Source organism: Macaca fascicularis, chromosome 3, assembly GCF_037993035.2.
Source record: "Macaca fascicularis isolate 582-1 chromosome 3, T2T-MFA8v1.1".
Taxonomy (NCBI): domain Eukaryota; kingdom Metazoa; phylum Chordata; class Mammalia; order Primates; family Cercopithecidae; genus Macaca; species Macaca fascicularis.
In genome coordinates this window covers 18,512,772-18,533,512 of record NC_088377.1, presented here as the reverse complement: position 1 = coordinate 18,533,512, position 20,741 = coordinate 18,512,772, and positions in this window count along the sequence as shown.

Sequence of the window (20,741 nt, the reverse complement as noted above, 5' to 3'; positions counted from 1 at the left end):
AATCTCGATCCTTTTAAGATGGAGAAGACAAGAGTGAGATGGACGTGAGGGTAAGAGGGAGTAGTCAGAACTGCTGCGAAAGAAAAACTTGGGCAGGAGAGAAAACATTGAAGCAAGATTCTTCAATCTCAGGCTGCTCTTCTATGAAATTATATACATATATATATAGAGAGAGAGAATCTGAGTCAATAATGATATGTATACAATTTGAAGCATAATTTGTATTACGCTTAAGAGCCTGGCCAATTTCCTGGGTGTTACACTTGGGTAGTTGCATAGGGCAACTACAGAAAGGGCCAGGCTCTTAGTCTAATGCTTTGCTGTAGACATCTTGACATTTTAAGAATCTTATCTTTGAGCTTGTGTTTTGTACATTTAGCCCACAGGGACAATAAAACATGTACGTGAGCAGAGGACATACCCTGGAAACCAGCCAGGGCATGCAGGGACTCAGACCCTGTTACTGCTAGCAGTCAGCAGCAAGGAGCGTTTGGCCTGAGGCAGTCTTGGGCACCTTGCAGCCTCAAGGGGGCAGCCGAGCTAAGACCCAGGCCCAGACTGTCATTGACGATGGCAGCAGTACCAAAAGCAGTAGTAGTGAGAGTAACAGCTGCAGCCCTAGAGAAAAAGAGAATCTCCCAAGGGGAAAGGACCCTCAGAATGAGAGACCAGCTGGCCTGGCTATCCTGCAACCAATTTCCGCAGCATCTGCACAAATACCCACTCTCTGGCCTATGAGCAGGGACAGGAACTTCCGGTGCTCAGGCAGTATATTTTATCAGTGATTACACATTAAAAGCAGGTACATGGACATTGCAATAAAATAAATTAGGGAACTATTAGGATTTTTCAGAGTTTAGGATCTCTGGTTTAAAAACTGCTAGAATATTGCAAAGTAAATATCCATAGGCTTAGAAGAAGAAATTAAAAATTGTTGCAATTGATGGAAAAAAGTATTATTTTCATGTCATGCTTCAGATAAATTATTAGTGAGAAAGAAAATTTTAAATCTAATTTAACTTTTAACTGAAGATAAAGTGATATATAAACAAATATATCCAATTCTATACAAATCATGAATCACTTTCAGCTTCTTGTATGACCTCCCTAAAATACTGAAATGTCAGAGGAAACATTAAATGCCACTATATAAATGTGCATTTAATTCATATTTACACGAAACTTATTTGTATGAAAAGTTAAATCTTTTTGAAAACACTATTCCCCGAGATTCTTTAGCTCTAGATGTACTAAAATTTATATTTTGAAATAATTTACCAGAAAATAGTCAGTAAAAGTATAAATTGTGTTGTACCAATAAATAAATTCCCAGATAAACAAGCCAGAAAAATTATGCAATGAATCATTATATCCCACCAATAAAGTTTTATAACATATTCTGTTCTGTCACCAAAAATGTTACTGTTTGCATTTATAAGTTTATGTTGTTACTCATTTATTACTATTGCCTTTATTGCATGTTATAAATAAAGTATTTTTACATGAAAAGGCTTTATATTAAGATTTTGGTCCAGTTTTGCTAAAATGTAAATTCCAAAACTCAATGCTGAATTAAAAGTGTGAATCCACAGTTATGCCAACCACTCGAATCAGAATCACCTGGAATTCTTATTAAATATACAAATCCCTTGGCCTTACCCCAGACCTATTCTGTCAGAGGCCCTTGAGAAGGCAGGGCTGCAAGGAGACGTGAGCGTGTGCCGTTTTAGTGAACTCCCAAAGTTCCTTTAACCACACTTTCTTTATTTGCTTTTTGAACAAAGGGCACTGCGTGTTAATTTTGCATTTTCCTCCACAAATTATGTAGCAGGCTCCACCTGAGAGGAAGAAAACTTTGAGATCATTTTATAACTGAGAAGACTAAAATCCACGAGAGTTGAATGGCTCAGCCATAATTTCAAAGCTAGCTTTGGAGAGCAAATTTCTAGACTTTGAGTTTGAAAGGATAGAGCCTGGAGCTCATCAAGAACCCACTTAGAAGCCTCCAAATTATTAGAAGATGTGGATCTGCTCCTTAGAGCTATCTTTTCTGAGTAATCAAGACCACAGGGAAACAGAGAAGCAGCTGAGGGTGCACAGTAACCAGCCAGAGCGTAGAAAACAAAGAGCATGCTCTGCCAGCCTACCATCCAACAGGGAAATGAGTCATTGGACTTAGCCAGATCTACTGTATCCTTTTCTTTTCAGTGAAAACTTGCAAAAACAAATCTCGAGCAAGTATGGATCAAATAAACACTTTCTTTAAAAACTCTGATGGTGGGGATGTGGCGAAATTGTAATCCTTGTGGATCGTTGGTGAGAATGTAAAATGCTGCAGCCACCATAGAAAACAGTTCAGAGCTTCCACATAGAATTATCACGTGGTCTAGCAATTCCATGACTGGATATATACCCCCAAAGAATTAAAAACAGAGGCTCAAACAGACCAATGTTTGTAGCAGTATTATTCACAATACCCAGGTAGAAACCCAAGTATCTATCAACAGACGAGAGAATAAACAACACGTGGTATATACATAAAATGAAGTATTATCTAGCCATGTACAAGAATGAAATCCTGATGCATGTTACAATATAGATAACTTTGAAAGCATTATGCCAAATGAGATGGCAGACACAATATTGTATAATTTCATTCATATGAGGTACCTAGAATAGTGAAATTCACAAAGACATAAAGTAGCATGGCTAAAGGCTGAAGTGGGGGGAATGGGGATTTGTTGTTTAATGCATACAGAATTTCAGTTGTGATAATGAAAAAGCTCTGGAAATAGAGACCAGTGATTATCACACAACATGGTCAATTATTGTCACTGAATTATATACTTAAAAATGGTTAAAATGGTAAATTTTATGTTATATGTATTTCACTACAGTAAAAAATAAGCTATGATAAGATATAAATAATTTTTTAAAAAACATCTGAGCCCCTACAAAACATATTGTCTGGGTTCCAGATTATTTTTATTTCCTTATCAATTTAATATCTCAGAAATTAAAATCAAAATTCTAAAAAAATCCCCAATCACTATTGACATTTGAGTGCTCAAAGGCAACAGTAAATCCAATTTATATTAGAACTAATTTGAAAAATATTATGAACAAATGAAAAATGTGAGAACATTTAACTGTCTCAGAATCATTGAATTTTAGAGTTAGGACTTCAGATATCTTGTTCAATGTTTTCCAAAATGTATTTCACTGACCACTCATCCCACAATATAGTCCATCATAAAAGGCTTCTATGCCAAGTCATCATAAAGAGGCTACACTTCTTTAAATTTTTTATTTATTTTTTTGGAACAGGGTCTTACTCTGTTGCTCAGGCTGGAGTGCAGTGGCCCAATCACAGCTCACTGCTGCCTTGATCTCCCTGGGCTCAGGTGATTCTCCTGCCTCAGCCGCCCAAGTAGCTGGGACCACAGGCATGCGCCACCACACCCAGCTAATTTTTGTATATTTGGAGAGAGGGGGGTTAGTCATGTTGCCCAGGCTGGTCTCAAACTCCTGGCCTCAAGCTATTCTCCCTCCTGCAGACATCGGCAAATCAGCCCTGTGCATTTTAAATAAACCAGACCTGTTCTGCATTCTAGTGCTTCTCAAATTGTAAAGCACACAGTAATTACCTGGGGGTCTTGCACAAATGCAGATTCTGGTTCAGAAAGTTTGGGTGGAATCCAGGAATTAGCATTTTTGACAAGTGCCCAGGGTTGCTGCTGCTGCTGGTCCTGGATCATATTTTGTGGGACAGGTTAGAGAGTACAACTTCGGACAGCACAGGGGTGAAAATACTGATGCACTTCCGTGCTGACTGATAAATAACCACTGAAGGAGCATCCAGACTCCCCAGGAACCAGAAACAAACATCGGATTCCACTTGGGGGTGATATGGTTTGGCTGTGTCCCCACCCCCACCAAAATCTTGCCTTGAATTGTAATAATCCCCACGTGCCAAGGGTGGGGCCATGTGGAGATAACTGAATCATGGGGGCAGTTTCCCCCATACTCTTCTGATGGTAGTGAGGAAGTCTCACAAGATCTGATGATTTTATAAGTGGGAGTTCCCCTACAGAAGCCTTCCTTCTTGCCACCATGTAAGACATGACTTTCCTACTCCTTCACTTCTGTCATGATTGTGAGGCCTTCCCAGTCATGCGGAACTCTGAGTCAATTAAACCTCTTTCCTTTATAAATTACCTGGTCTTGGGTATGTCTTTATTAGCAGCATGAGAACAGACTAATGCAGGGGGCCTCAGAGACACTTCAGATTTGCAGCCAGCATTCATTCTGATTGGTCAATGACAGAATAACCACTTGTTTACTGTTTAAAGTAGGTTACCCTGGAAAAGGTCTTACCAGACAGGCAGCTCCCAGTAAATCTGTGTCGGATGACTCTGTGAAAATGGTTTCAGAATCAATGCAGTATAGACTCCTGCTTATCTTTACCTCCTTTTCCCCCAAACTCATTTAATCACAGGTCCCTTTAGAGGAAACATTGATCTAATTCAACCCAGTCATTTTGCTAATGAGAAAGTTGGAAATCAGAAGGTTGGGGTGATTCACTTACAGTCAGATAGCTAGAGAGAAGCCAACACAAGCCCAGAAATCAGTTCTTCTCACTCTCACAGTCATGCCCCACTGAGTTTGGTTTAGTTCGGCTATTGTAGATGTGAGATAACCTGTAAAGCTTATATTGCAAACCAGTTAAAGTATCTGAATTAACATTACTTTAAAGAAGAATCTCTATTTCTTTAACTCCAAACCCTCAGCTATGAAATATATTTTTATCAGGGTTATAGAGGTATATGTGAAAATTCTACTGTATCTAAAATCTTTAGATCATGCTGTCCAAAACCCCTCACCAGAGATGCAGAATTGAGTTAAAGTGATTTGCTTAATGACACCAGCATAATGGCTATTTAATGACAAATCCAAGACCAGTACCCAGATCTCTTTACTCTCATTGTGGAGCTTGTTTCTGAAAACTGCAACTGGATTCACTTTAGTTTTCTAAAGGAAGTATCTGCATGAATGACTGTTTAGCACAACCCAAGCTGCTGTGTAACTAGGTCACTGAATACAAGTTTACTTTTCTTGAAGAACCAGGTGTGAACAACCACCATCTGAGCAATGAATGAGACCTGCAATGGTGTACTATAGGCTCGAGGAAACAGCCCTCTGCTGGGATGCAGTGATGCTGCCTTTCACCATACCTTTAAAAGAAGGACTGAACTATTAAATATTCCCTGAGGTTCAATGAGGAATAAAGGAGGCATGCAGAGATATTGGTACATGGAAGCAAAATGTTTTTCCATATGTCTTCTTAGAAAATTATTTTCCAGCTGCAGTCAAATTCCCTTTAACAACTACATCTGCATTTGTAACCCCTACCCAGCATCCCGGCTGCTCCACGATGGCCTTGGGGGATATCTGTTACAGGGCTGGATGCGCTCTTATGAGAAATCTGGGAGTTGTATCCCCTGACTCTCACCCACCTCAAACCAAGAGGACACAGTGGTTACCATTGTGCGTTACCAGATAAGGTTACAGAAGGGATCAGAGAGGTGTCTGTGATTCAGTTCAAGGCCAAGGTAATTGCTACAACTTCAGCACTGAAGCGTTTTACAAAGGAAATAGCACCATCAGTTTGCAACACTGGTTTTCCTGTTCAATCTTAAAAAGGAACTGCCCTCAATAAATCATCTTCCTAATGGAAATGACAGAATTATTCTCCCAGGAGGACAATACAAACCACACGTCCCTCTTAATAGGAAGGAAACACAGAGCCACGGCTGCCTGGGAGGATCTAAGGCTTCCAAGGGATTTGTTTCCCCTTTTTCCCTCTGAGGTCACTTTTAACAAATTTTCTAAGTCATTGTTTACATGTAAACATAGATCCCCATCTCCTCAAATATGCCGTCTGTTTCTTTTTTTTCTAAAAACTATGCCGTCTGTTTCTTTTTTTTCTAAAAACTATGTCTATGGTTAACGTAAGGGAAAAAAATCATCATATATCTAAAGCAAAAAGTAAAGTTGTAAATCAGTGTAAGGTTATGTTTTTGTTAATAATGCCAACAAAATTAAATGCAAAAAAATAGAGTTGTAGCTTTTGAAGACGACTGTGATTATCTCTCCTTTTGTGTTTGTCTTATTTTTAAATTTTCTATATTTTTATAATTGAATTATAAAATTCTTATTATTTAAAATCATTTATTTGATCATGTATAATCTACCATAGTGTTTGATGCATACCCATATCACTAGCAACTTTTTAAAGTGCAGCAGAAATACATGGATCATATATGAGATTTTAAAACCAGAACTAATAATTCACTTTCCCATTCTCCATCAATTGCATTACTTTTATTAAGAATTAGTAATAAACTTTGCATATGGCATTTGGCAAAGAAACTTCTGTTCATTTCTTTAAAAATGAATTTGTTAGAACTCCAGGTTTCTTTTCCAATGAAAACTTTAGGAAATGCCACTCCCAAACCAACTGAACAGCCAGGCTTTTGGTTTCTGAGAAATTCTTGCCCAGGTCACCAGAGAATGAAAGGTCAACTTTGAGGAAGTTTCTGGAACAAGAAAGAATATCAGTGAAATTGGCTGGAATTTTTTGAGAGGTGAAAAAAAAATATCCCTTGACTATTAAGTAAGCTATATGTGAGTAAGGTCACAGTTTTATCAAATTCATCCTAGGGATTTGGTCAGATCCTTTGAAACATTTTCCCATGGTTAACATTCTATTTTGTTGCATTTTTGGCATGATGACTAAGAGATTTGGGGCACTGGCCCAAAAATCATAGTGTTTTATTGTTGTTGTTGTTGTTGTTACAACTAATTAATAAATTAGAGGAACTAGGTATTCTTTTTTGTTGTTGTTGTTTGAAATTCACAATGAACAGCCTACTTTGGGGAGAAAAACATCACAATTTGTTACATGTTCTTTTTGCATTCTTAATTTTTATTTTTTTCTGAATGGTGCCTGATAAATCTTATGGAGTTCTTAAATACAAGTGTTTTCCAAATATGATTCTTAAGACCCTTGCAGGAAGCCTACAGTTTTCTCCCGCTTCCAGCTAAAGATCTGCATGAAGTCAAAGTTTCTTTATATGTTTCAACCAAAATAACATGTTGCAATAGACTGAATTCAGAAGAAAATAAGAGAATGTGTCTTCTATTAAGCCAGACATAAAAGATTTTCAAAAATGTGAAACAATGACGTTTTCTCACTTTTCTTGTTTCAAAAAATACTGTTACTTTTCACAGAAATATGTCATTTATGGACATAAGTTTAGTATTTTTCATTAATTGCTTTTGTCCATTACTATTATTTGTAATGTATTAGTAATTACATATTTTTTATTTTCTCAGTATTAATTTCAAATACAGTAAACATCAACATCAACAGAAAGAACCAATCCAAATAGAAGCTCTTTGGGATCCTCAAAGAGCTAACAATGTAATTAGGTCCTAAGATCTTACATTGTTGGGATCTAACAATGTAAGCAGGTCCTAAGATCAAAAAGTATGAGAATTTCTAAGATAGAGAAGCCCCTTCCTTCTTAAGCTTCATGTACACGTCTCTGGCAGGAATAGAGCCTGTACTATATCTCTGCACAACTCTCAGAGATACTTTGAACCTTTGAGATTTTAAATAGACTATTAGGGTTGACCACCCTGCTCTCAAACAATGTGTAACGGTATTTACAATCTGTAGCCCTGCTGTAAGTCATAAATAAAATGGAGCTAGTGAAGAGAACTTTTTATCTGGGGTAATCAATAGATGCTGAATTAAAGAAGACAGTAGCATTGTCCTCAGGCATAAAAGGCAAATAAAAACAAATGCACACATCCCATCATGCAGGAGTTTAAACACCATGTATGAGTATATTTCCATATCTTAGTTGATGAATTTATGATCTATTCTGTATAGGCATTCTGATTTATACTAAATATAAGCCAGTTCAGCCCTCCTAAGCAGCTTAATACATGCATAATTTTGTATCACATGCTGTAGAACCAAACTCCTCCTTTCTATTAATCTCCTACTACAGTGGCTTCATTTATGTTGTCATCCTTGCCTAAAAAATGCCCCCTATTCTTTCCTTTACTTTCAAAGCTCAAGCTAAGTTGTACCTTCCCCTACCGAGATTTCCTTGAATGGCCCTACTTCTCTACAACTCCCTGTATCCAGGCCCTTTCCAAGTGGCTTTAAAATTTCTCTCATCAAAAAGTAGAGTTTGTTTTCCTGTTCTCTGACACTTAGCCCACCTTGTGATTCACTTTGTCCAGTAAAATGTAATGCAAGTAACAGTATACCAGTTTTAAGCCTAGACCTCTGTCTCTTGCTCCTTTGTCTTATTCACAAGAATGAGATCACAAGAGCAGTTGGAAGATGTGAGATCACATGGAGCAGAGCCTTATCGTCCAGGTTGAGGCCATTCTAGAACAGCAAACTCCAGCTGGCCTACCATTTGACTGAAGATGCGTGAGTCAGCCCAGCCAAGAGGAGATATTTCTGGCCTAGATGAAAAGAACCAACTAGCCAAACTACAAACTTGTGAGCAATAATAAATAATTTTTGTTTTAAGGCACTAAGTTTTTGAGTGTTTGCTATGTACCATTATTTTAGCAATAGATAACTGATTTGCCAATCCTCTAATTTCCTCAGAGAATTAACCATATATTTGCAATGAGTCCCAGATATTTTTCCTTATTATATATTGTCTTAGGCTGTGAATTGGTGTTTCTGAACTACTTGAGAGAATATAGTATACCTTAGCTTTCCTGTTTTTGCTCAATAGATATTTAATTGGTACATGGTGCAATTGGGAAACAAATTTCTAGACATAGAAGGATTCTTTAAAATTACTAATTTCTTACCTGACATACATTTTTTCCCTGAAATTAAAATTTTAAAGAAACGTGTCTTTTAAGGAACGAGTTTATCTTTCTTTTGCTTATTTTTCCTCCAAGACTCAATCTCCATGAGTCCCAAAACTCAACGAGTATGCAGAATTTATAACCACACAACTACAGCTTGATCTGCCAGAAGAAAGCACTTTCAATTGAATGGCTTTCTCATTTCTATCACTGAAATTCTAGAGCTCTGTAATCTACTGTCTCTATCATTTTTGTTCTTCATATTATTTTGGAAACTATTCAAAAAGAAAGTGAGTCACTTTGCCTGAAAGGTGATTGGCTCCTGCTGCGAGGTGGCCTCATGATGCTACCTCAAGAACACTCTGTTCATTCCCTGAAAAACTTGTGCCACGAGCAGCCCATGACAAAGATGCAAGCTTGTCCTCCAGAACCTCACATTTCTTTTTCTGTCTGCCTTTACTCCTTTTTGGACACTTATCTCCCCAACATCCTAAAAATTTCAATGCCATAAGCCTTTTTCTGAATAACAGAAGTCCCAAAATGTGAAAACTATTCTGCCTTCAAAATGCTCCATGATCCAAAGGTTATTTGCCTTCTTCCCTGAGTCCTTACCAAAGTCATGATCCTTGCCAAAGTGTCATTTATCTCACCTTGGTGTCTAGTAGAAGGATTTTATTAAAATAATTCATGTGAATAAGTGGTAGCTTAATAAACTAACTAGAACAATTATTTGCATGAAGAGGACGATTATTAATAAAATTATACCAGTGGTAATAAAACTATTTGTGGCAGGATCTGCTACCTGTTCACCACATATCATGTTCTACTCTTCTTCCTGGGCACATTATTTCTCATCCAGGGTTACTCAGAAACTGCATGTCGAAGAATTTCCATTTACCAGGTTTCCTGAATTACTGTGTGGGGAGGGACTGCTTTTCTAACCTGTTAACTGTTATGTGAACAACACAGAAACTTTAGTTTTGTTTAAATTATAAAAATATTGGGGTTTATAGAAGCTAGAGTTACCCTAAATAATTCACTATACTTTATTCATAATGTGATTTATCCTTTTAAAGAAAATTTTTACTCATTTATTCACAAGCAAATTTCACCAAAATTTTTCTATAAAAGGCCAGCTAGTAAATATTTTAGGTAGTGTAAGTCATATAGTCTCCGTTGTCACCACTCAACTCTGTCATTGCAATATGAAGCAAGCCATAGATGACACATAAAACAAATGGTCATGGCTATGCTTCAATAAAACTTTATTTACAAAAAGAGGAGGGAGGCAGGCTGGATTTGGCCCATAGGTATATTTTGCTAACTCCTTTGATAGACGATAGGTAAGTAAAACTAGAACCAGACCTTTATGATATTGGCTGGGCTCACTCCCACAACTGCATTCAACAGAGTATTTGATGGTTTCTGAAATTTTAAGATAGTTTCATTCTTACATCCGGTGCTTTATTCATTGTGACTGAAACATCTGAGGGTTCTCTGAGCTCACACTTCTTCACATGGTGCTGGATCCCAAGAGTCAACATGGGAGCTGCAAACCTGAAAACCTTAAAATATGTAGAAAATCTAAATAGGGCAACACCTCTTTGGCCCCAGTGAAGAATGTATTGGAATGGAAGCTGAGTTTATGCTCTGTCTCATCCATGAAGAAGGACTTGAGGTCACCTGCAAGAAGGGTGAAAACATAAAGTCCCGTATGGCACTAAAGACTTCCCCAGACACTACGCTCAGAGACTTGACCAAACTTTAGCTTGACTTCCACCTGTCATGGGTAGAAGCCATGTCCCTAACAGTGACCCCAGCCTTGTACTGAATCTTCACCCAAGAACATATAGCACTTCCAAACCATAAAAAATACATTGTCTCTACCCAGCTTGCCAAACCATTTGCAGTAATTCTCCACCTACCCCTTTCTGTAGTTTTTCCACTTCCACATGACTCCCTAGTCCATTTTTGTTTCCTTTTTTATTTCCCCTTAAAAACATCAGTTATCTTTGTCTTAGTTGGTGTTGAGCTCAGGGGCTCAGTCTATACTGGAGACTCTCTTACTTACTACAGTAAGTCTAATTAAATTGTCTTGCCACATTTAACAAGGGCCCAACACTGTTTTTCTTTGACAAGTGTATACAGAAATAATCAGAAGAAACTGGAGAAGGGCTCCATTATTTCTAACAAATACATTAGCCATACTTTATTTCCCCTCCTGTAAGGGAGGTATCTGAAAGTAGAATACTGTTTAGATTTGGTAATTGTATTACTTACCTATTGCTACATAAAAGAAATCCCAAAACTTAGTGGCTTAAAATAGCAATGATTTTTTAATGATTCTGTAGATTGGCTGGGCTCATCTACATGACTTGTTTTCTCTTCCTGATATTGGCTGCATGATATTGACTCCTAAAGCTGCATTCAATAAGATGCTTGATCAGGGCTGAGCTACTAAGACAGATTTATGCTCATATCTAGTGACTCATTCGGTGTGACTAAAAAATCTGGGAGTCAATGGAGCTCAAGCTTCTTTAGTACTGGGTCCCAAGAGTTCAACAATGGAAGCTTCAAGGTTCTTAAATCTACGTCTGGAATCACAGGTTTTTACTTTCTGTATATTCTACTAGTCAAATCAAGACACAGGGTCAGCCCAGATTCAGTAGGAAGGGAAGCAGACTCTTCCTCTTGAGATTGAAGTGGCATAGAGCTGCAGACATGGGGAGAACTGGCAGCCATGTTTGCAGATCCTACTACAACAGTTCACATCCTGTTCACAAGCGTTATTGAGTGGTTGTAGGAGAATTCTACATTCAAATTGAATGGGAAAAATGGATTGAACCTAAGTTGGGAGTTCTTGGGGAGTCTCCAACAGGGAACAGCAAAGAGCAAGACTGCTGGGGGCAACCTTGAAATAGTTCACATGCAAGAACATAGGATGGGTATACGATGAGTAATGAAGTCTGTGAGGTGTAGGAAGAGCTGATAGACTTATATATTTATCCCATTATGAGATAAATCATCTAAGTGCAGAAATATTTGGTAGTGGTTTCCTTTCCTTATCCTCTTTAATTATGTCACTGGATTCTCCTCTTAATACAGGAACTGACAGTTTCTAGTGCAATCATTTTGTCTTGCAAGTTTCTGCTTGAAAAAAAAATTAAGAAGATAAAGTTAAGCACCTGCCTGTCAAACAAGCAATTGCATAAACTGTAATGAATGTTACAGATGCTTGTTATCCCTTCAGCATCTGCATTTCAAAACCATGAGGAAAATAAAATTATAACTTCTAAAAATTTTTGTTTCATGAGGTCAGAAAATTCAGTATTTTATAGAAGCAAATCAATTGACCAAATCAATCAACCACATTTTATATACATCATGCAAGGTCAATGCAGTAAGCAAGGTTTACACATCTCAATGCAATATGCATATGGAATAACATATAATGGAAGTAAAGCACACAAGATCAGCATGAGAGCTCTAACAGGCTCAAGGCAGTCTGGGTCTCTCAAACCTTCTAAGGCTGAGAGACTCAGCAGTGAAAAGATAAATATAAAAGGGTTACTTTCCAACACAAAACTAAAAGACATCCTTTATTTTCCCCCTTTATTTAAAATGAGAATGTAGTGTGAAAGGGAAATAGACTGGAGGAAGGAAGAGTAAGTGCACAGGAATTCCCAAGGAAAACCACTGGGAAATTTTTGACCAATATACTGAAAAGTTTATTGCTGAATTTCACATCCTTCTCTTTCCTTCCCCACTCCAGAACTCTCCTTATTACACCAGTAGTGGACCCTTCCTAATGTCATAAGGATGTGCTAGGTTTTTCTCAACTAGAAGCAGAGAAATTGAAAAATTGACAGAATAGGGATAATGAAAGAGAGACATAGAATAGACAGATAAAAATAATTACTTTTATGTTTTCTAGTTTGGTCTTCTTTGCTAAAAGTAAAAAAATAATTACTTTTATGTTTTCTAGTTTGGTTGACTTTTTAAAGATAGACTTTATTTTTTGACATAAGTTTAACATTCACAGAAAAGTTGGGAAGAAAGTACAGAGTTCCCATATACCCTCTGTCCCATGTGCATAGCCTCCCCTACTGTCAACATTCCACACCAGAGTGGTCCACTTGTTACAATCAGTGAACCTCCACTGACACATCATCATCACCACACTCCATAGTTTACATCAGGGCTCACGCTTATTATACATTCTATGGAGTTTTGCAAATGTTTAACAAAATGTATCCACCATTATAATAGCATACAGAACAGTTTCAATGCCCCTAAAAATCCTGTGTTCTACTTATTCATCCCTCCCTCTCCTATAACCCCTGGAAAATATTGATTTTTAAAAAAATTTTGTGGGTACATAGTAGGGACACATGAGATGTTTTGATACAGGCATGCAATGTGAAATAAGCACATCATAGAGAATGGGGTATCCATCCCCTCAAACACTTATCCTTTGAGCTACAATCCAATTACACTCTTTATTTTAAAATATACAATTATTATTGACTATAGTCACCCTGTTTTGCTACCAAATAGTAGGTCTGATTCATTCGTTCTGACTACTTTTTGTACCCATTAACCATCCCCATCTCCCCCCACCCACCCTGCCACTATCCTTCCTTTTCCAAAATGTCATATAGTTGGAATCATATAGTATGTAACATCTTCATGTAGATCTCTTTCATTTAATTATATGCACTTAAATTTTCTCCACTTCTTTTCATGGTTTGTCAGCTCATTTCTGTTTAGCACTGAATAATATTCCATTATGGATATACCACAGTTTGTTTATTCTTTCTCCTACTGAAGGACATCTCCGTTGCATTCAAGTTTTAGCAATTACAAATAAGATTGCTATAACCATCTATGGGCAGATTTTTGTGTAGAATAAGATTTTTACATATTTCAGTAAATACCAGGGAGTGATTGCTGGATTATAAGATTATATTTAGTTTTATAAGAAACTGTTAAGCTGTTTTCCAAATGGCAATACCATTTCACATCCCACAAGCAATAAATGAGGGTTCCTGTTGTTCCTCAACCTCACCAGCATTTTGTATTATCAGTGTTTTGGATTTTAGCCATTAGGGGTATCTTTTTTTTTTTTTTTTTAATTTACAATTCTCTAATGAAAAATAATGTTGACCCATTTTTTTCGTTTCTTTCTTTTTTTTTTTTTTTTTAGACACAGCCTTGCTCTGTCTCCCAGGCTGGAGTGCAGTGGCACAATCTCAGCTCACTGCAACCTCTGCCTCCTGGGTTCAAGTGATTCTCCTGCCTCAACCTCCATTTTTTCATTCTTATTTGCCATCTGTATATCTTCTTTGATGGGGCATCTGTACAAGATTTTTGCTCATTTTTAATTGGTTTGGGTTATTTTTTTCCTATTTTTGAGTTTGTTCTTTGTATATTTTGGATAACACTCCTTTATCAGGCATGTCTTTTGCAAATATTTCTATCTGTGGCTTGCCTCTTCATTCTCTTGACATTGTCTTTTACACAGAAGAAAATTTTGATTTTAATAAGCTCCAGTCAATCAATTATATTTTTCATGGATCTTGTCTTTGCTGTGTATCTAAAAAGTCATCACCAAACCCAAGGTCATTTGGATATTCTCTTACATTATCTTCTAGGACTTTTATAGTTTTTAGTTTTACATTTATGTCTGTCACTCATTTTTTGTTAAGTTTCATAAACAGTGCAGGGTCTGTGCCTAGATTCCTCTTTTTGCATATAGATGTCCAGCTGTTCCAGCACCATTTGCTGAAAAGACTATTTTGGTTTCATTGATTCACTTTGTTCCTTTGTCGAAGATCAGTTGGCTATATTTATGTAGGTCTGTTTCTAGGCTCTCTATTCCATTCTATTAATCTATTTGTCTATTCTTTTGCTAGCACCACACTGTTTTTATTACTGTAGCTTTATAGTAAGTTTTGAAGTTAGGTAGTGTCAGTCTTCTGACTTTATTCTTCGCTTTCAATATTGTATTTGCCATTCTGGGTCTTTTGCATCTCTATATATACTTTGGAATAATTTTGTCAATATCTAAAAAGTAACTTGCTGAGGTTTTCACTGGCATTGCATTGAATCTATAGATCAAGTTGGGAAGAACTGACATCTTGAAAATATTGAGTCTTCCTATCCACAAACATGGGCTATCTCTTCATTTATCTAATTTTTCTTTTATTTTTTTAATCGGAGTTTTGTAGTTTTCCTCACATAGATCTTGAACATATTTTGTTAAATTTACACTTGAAGTATTTCACTTTGGAGTGGCTAGTAATGTAAATTTTGTTGTGTTTATAATTTAATATCCCCTTGTTCATTGTATATTAAGAAAGTGATTGGATTTTATATATTAATCTGTGTCCTGAAAACTTGCCATATATATTTATTAGATCCAGATTTATGTCAATTTTTTCAGATTGTCTTCATAGACAATTATGTCCTCTGAGAACAAAGACAGTTTTATTTCTTCCTTCCTTACTTGTATACCTTTTATATCACTTTTTTTTTTTTTAAATCTTACTATATAAGCTAGGACTTCCAGTAAGAGATTGAAAGGGAACATCCTTCTTTTGTTCCTATTCTCAGTGGGAAAGTTTCTGTTTTCTCACCATTAAGTAAAAGGCTAGCCATAGAGTTTTTGTAGATATTCTTTATCAAGTTAAGGAAGTTCCTTTTTCTATTCCTAGTTTGATGATTTTTCATTAATTGCTTTTGTATTTTGTGAAATGCTTTTCCTGCATCTAGTGATATGATCATGTGATTTTGGTTCTTTAGTCTGTTGATGTACTAGAATATATTAACTGATTTTCTAAAAAAGCCTTGCATAGCAAGCCTTGCATAAGTAGTATAAATCCCACATGGTTTTAGTGAATAATTCTTTGTCATAACGTGTAACTGGATATAATTTGTCAAGGAATTTTGCATCTATGTTAACGAGAGATAATGGTCTGTAGGGTTTTCCTTTCAATACAATGTCTTTGTCTGGCTTTGGTATTAGAGTAATGCTGGACTCAACAGAATGAATTAGGAAGTCTTCCCTCTGCTTTGATCTTCTGAAAGTGATTGTAAAGAACTGGTATAATTTCTTGCTGAAATGTTTGGTAGAATTCCCCAGTGAATCCATCTGGGCCTGATGGTTTCTGCTTTGGAAGTGTGTTAGTCTGTTTTGCATAAAGGAATACTTGAGGCTGAGTAATTTATAAAGAAAAGAGGTTTATTTGGTTCATGGTTCTGTAGGCTGTGCAAGAAGCATAGCACCAGCATTTGCTGCTGGTGGGGCTTCAGGGAGCTTCCACTCATGGTGGAAGGCACAGAGGAAGCAGGCGTGTCACACTGCATGAGAGGGAGCAAGAGAGATGCCATGCTATACTATAGTGAATACGTATGGTAAATATGTATATTTACTATATATGTTTAGTTCTATATATTTATACATATATATTTATAAACATGTGGCATACCTTAAGTATACACAATAAAATTTATTTTTAAAAAAGATTATGTCTTTGGAGGAATTGGTCCATTTCATCTAGGTTATCAAATGTATGGGCATAGAATTATTGCTGGTATTCTGTTTTCTTTTTTATGTCCATGGAATCTGTAATAATAATCCCTCTTTTATTTCTAATATTAGTAATTTGTGTTTTCTCTTTTTCTTAGCCTTGCTAGAAGTTCCTCAATTATACTGATTTTTTTTCAAAGAACCAGCTTTTAGTTTTCTTGATTTTTTTTCATTGATTAACTGTTTAAAATTTAATTGATTTCTGATCTAATTTTTATTATTTGTTTTCTTCTGCTTACTTTGAATTTAATTTGCTCTTCTTTTTCTATTTTGAAAGTGGAAGCTTAGATTATTGATCTTTGATCTTTCTTCTCTTCTAAAATATGTGTGCAATGCTATAAACTTCCCCATAATCACTGCTTTCACTGCATCTCACAAATTTTGATAAGTTACATCTTCATTTTCATTTAGTTCAAGATATTTTAAATTTTATCCTAAGACTTAATCTTTCATCCATGCATTATTTAGAAGAGTGTCATTTAATTTCCAAGTATTTTGAGATTTTTCAGATATCTTTCTGTTATTAATTTCTAGATTAATTCCACTGGGTTCTGAGAGCATACATTGTATAATTTCTATTCTTTTAAATTTGTTGAGGTGTGGTTTATGGCTCAAACTGTGTTATATCTTTTGAATGTTCCATGTGAGCTTCAGAAGAATGTGTATTCTGCAGTTGTTAGATAAAGTATTCTATAGATGTCATTTATAATATATCCAGTTGACTAATGGTGGTGTTGAGTTCAAGTATGTCCTTACTGATTACCTGTCACTGGGTCTGTTCATTTATGATAGAGGAGTATTGAAGTCTCCAACTATAATAGTGGATCTGTCTATTTCTTATTTCCGTTCTATGTTTTTGTCTCAGATATTTTGACACTCTATTTTTAGGGCATGTAAACATAAAGAATTATTATGCCTTCTTGAAGAATTGACCCTCTTGATCCCTAATAATTTTCCTTGCTTTGAAGTCAGTGCTGTCTTAGATTAACATACCTACTTTCTTTATTTTGACTAGGGATATCTTTCTCCATCCCTTTACTTTTAGTCTATATATTAAAGTCTGTATTAGTCTGCTCAGCCTGCCCTAACAAAACACCACAGGCTGGAGTTACGCATTCTGCTCTCCCCAGGTCAATCAGGTGCTGACAAAACACCAATGTGTTGAGATCTGGAAAATAATTTCTCTTGAGGGCAGGCAGGTCTTACAAGAACATAATCATTGACATAAGCAAGTTTAACTACGACTTGATTTTATTTGCATTATTAATTAATTTGTCTGTTAGGCTGAATGTCCAAACAACATTTTTTCTTTTCAAGTTCAATATCTTTACTAGGCTTTATCATGATGTTGGTATACGTGGGTTGTTTTGTTCTTCATCAATTTCCCATTGTTATATAACAAATTACCTCAAACTTAGCAACTCAAAACAATACAAATTTATTATCTTGTGTTGATAAAAACAGTCAAACTCTGTAAAATATTTGAAGAGATGTATTCTTTGCCAAATATGAGTGTCCATGGCCCAAGACACAGCCCTCAGGAAGTCCTGAGAACATGTGCCCAGGGTGGTTGGGGTGCACCTTGGTTTTATATATTTTAGGGAGGCATGAGACGTCAATTGAATACATTTAGGGAGGCATGAGACAAAATCGAATAAAGACATTGGTTTGGTTCAGAAAGTCAGGACAACTCAAAGCAGGGGTTTCCAGGCTATAGGTAAATTTAAACATTTTCTGGTTGACAATTGGTTGAGTTTATCTGAAGATCTGGGATCAATGGAAAAGAATGTCCAGGTTATAATAAAGGATTGTGGAGACCAAGTTTTATTGTGCAGAGGAAGCTCTCAGCAGACTTCAGGGAGAGAGCAAGTTGTAAATGTTTCTTATCAGACCTAAAAGGGTGCCTGGCTCTTAGCTGATTATCTCCTGGATCTGCAAAGAAAGGAAGGAAAACAAAGCGGGGAGGGGATTCTTTATAGAATGTGGATTTTTCCCACAAGAGACTTCGCAGGGCAATTTCAAGGTATGGCAAGGAAATATATTTTGGCGCTAAATATTTTTTCTTGTGTTGTAATGTTGTGCCAGAGTCAGATTGAAAAGTAAGTCACAATATATAGGGTCAAATAAAACCCACCTAATGAGAATTTATGTTTTGCAGGGCATGAACTCCCTAGACCTCTTGGGTAAGAATTTGGCCAAGATAAAATGTCACAGCTTAATCCTCACTTACAATATCTATGGGTCAGAAGTCTTGGCACAAGTTAGCTGGATCCTGTGCTTATTAGGGTCTCATCAGGTTGAAATCAAGGAGTAAGAGGGGACTATCATCTTTTCCAAGACTACTGGTCATCTTCCACACTCATGGGACTAACCTCTGTAGGACTAACACCTGGCTTTCTTGCTGGCTCTCTGCTGGGGGCCACTCTCAGCTCAGTTTTGAGGGACCACTAGCCATTTAAGGCCAACAGAATAGCCTCGTTTTAAAAGACACTATAACTATGTGTCTTTCCTAAAAACATTGATAGAGGTCATTCTTTTTGTGCATTACTTGTTGAGTTATAAATTTAGTCTCTGCTTAAATTTTATAAAGGATTTTTATCAACATTTTAAGAATATATAGTATAAAAAATAGGATGAGAAAATTGAGGCAAGGAGGAAATAAGTGCAGGTGAAATAATGCCCAAGATGAAAGTTATATCCCAAGCTGCATAATATAAAATTCTATATAGCTGTCCTACACTTACAATCTAAGCATGCTATTAATAGTTAACAAAGCAGAGAAGGAAACTGACATTCCTTCAGAAAAGCTTTTTCCAAGTACAGAAACCTAATCAAAATTTCTTCCATGGGTCCTCATGAAAAGGGCACCAAGTGGTAGAGTGAGTAACATTCCAAGTGACCTCCCTAAATAAATCCAAAGGCACAGTTCTAACACATAATTTTTATAAAAATATTTAATAATTGTATAAGCAAACAAAAATGTGGTTTAATTTGGCATGCTCTAGGCATGGAATTTAAAATACACTCAAAAACACGTAGATTACAAATTCTTTAGTAAGTTATCCCTGAATAACATTATTCAAACTGAGTTTTTGATAAAAATTACATGGCAAAGCATTTTAAGTTATACTCTCTGGCTAAAACCTGAAGGTTATACATGGCATGTAGGGAATAGCTAGCAGATTATCATGCTTTGACAATCAAATAGGCCTGCAGGGATACTGACATCCCCTTATTAAAATGAGGAACCTAACTAAGACTTGGGCTTAGATAGACTTTCATCCAATAACTGCATAGAGTTGATTCAAGGTAGTGACTCTGGGCAGAGCCAACATTTTACTCACTCTTGGGGCTGCTGCAAATATGGGCAAATGAGTAACTGAAGGTCCAAATTCTCCATTAAAGACTATGGCTGCAAGAATGTTCATATAGAAAATGTTATGAACAGGTATTACAAATAACCAGAGCACCCATTTATAATGTTGGTGAAGTATCCACAGAACAGTGACTATTAAATCCTGAAATTAAACTATGTTTGTCTTCTGATGATCCTTTACAGTAAATCAGAAAAGCATTGGTATAGATTTTTCTCCAGCCTACTTAGAAGCCAAGGTATAGGAAAATTTGTTTAGTTACATTGGTTCAGAGATTGAGATTGTCAAGGTGTCATGACAAATCTACCACAAATTTCATAAAACCACCAAAAGATATTAGATCTGGAGAACACAGCAGAGTTAAGAACTTGACAATTATGGTGAGGGTTGAAGGACAGGCAAAAAGGACCAAGATAATTGGAGTGATAGAAACAAAAGGTCCCTTTGTTAAAGTAGGAAAATTCTGGCTTTCAGTTTCCTAAGAGAATCAGATCCAGTCGTGAGAAATTTCAAGGTATAATCACACACATGAATGGCTAATGTGAAATTAAGGAAAGTTGATAGAATAGAAAAGCTTAGGAATGGCGAGCCTAGAGTTGCTGAGGACTCAATGTCCAACAGCCAAAATATACTCGCCTACTTCAAAAGAACTATACACTGAGCTTCAGTTATTTGCTAGTCATTATTTCCTATTTACTTATGTAAGTTACTTAGTTAAACCAATTGGTTTGAAAACAATAGCCAGCAAATAAAGTGCAAATTGTTTCATAACTAATACACTTTTTCAAGCTAATTGAACTCTATGTGCTAAGGACTTTGGCATCGACAATGATGACTAACAGCTGAAAAGGGAGATGAAGAAAAGT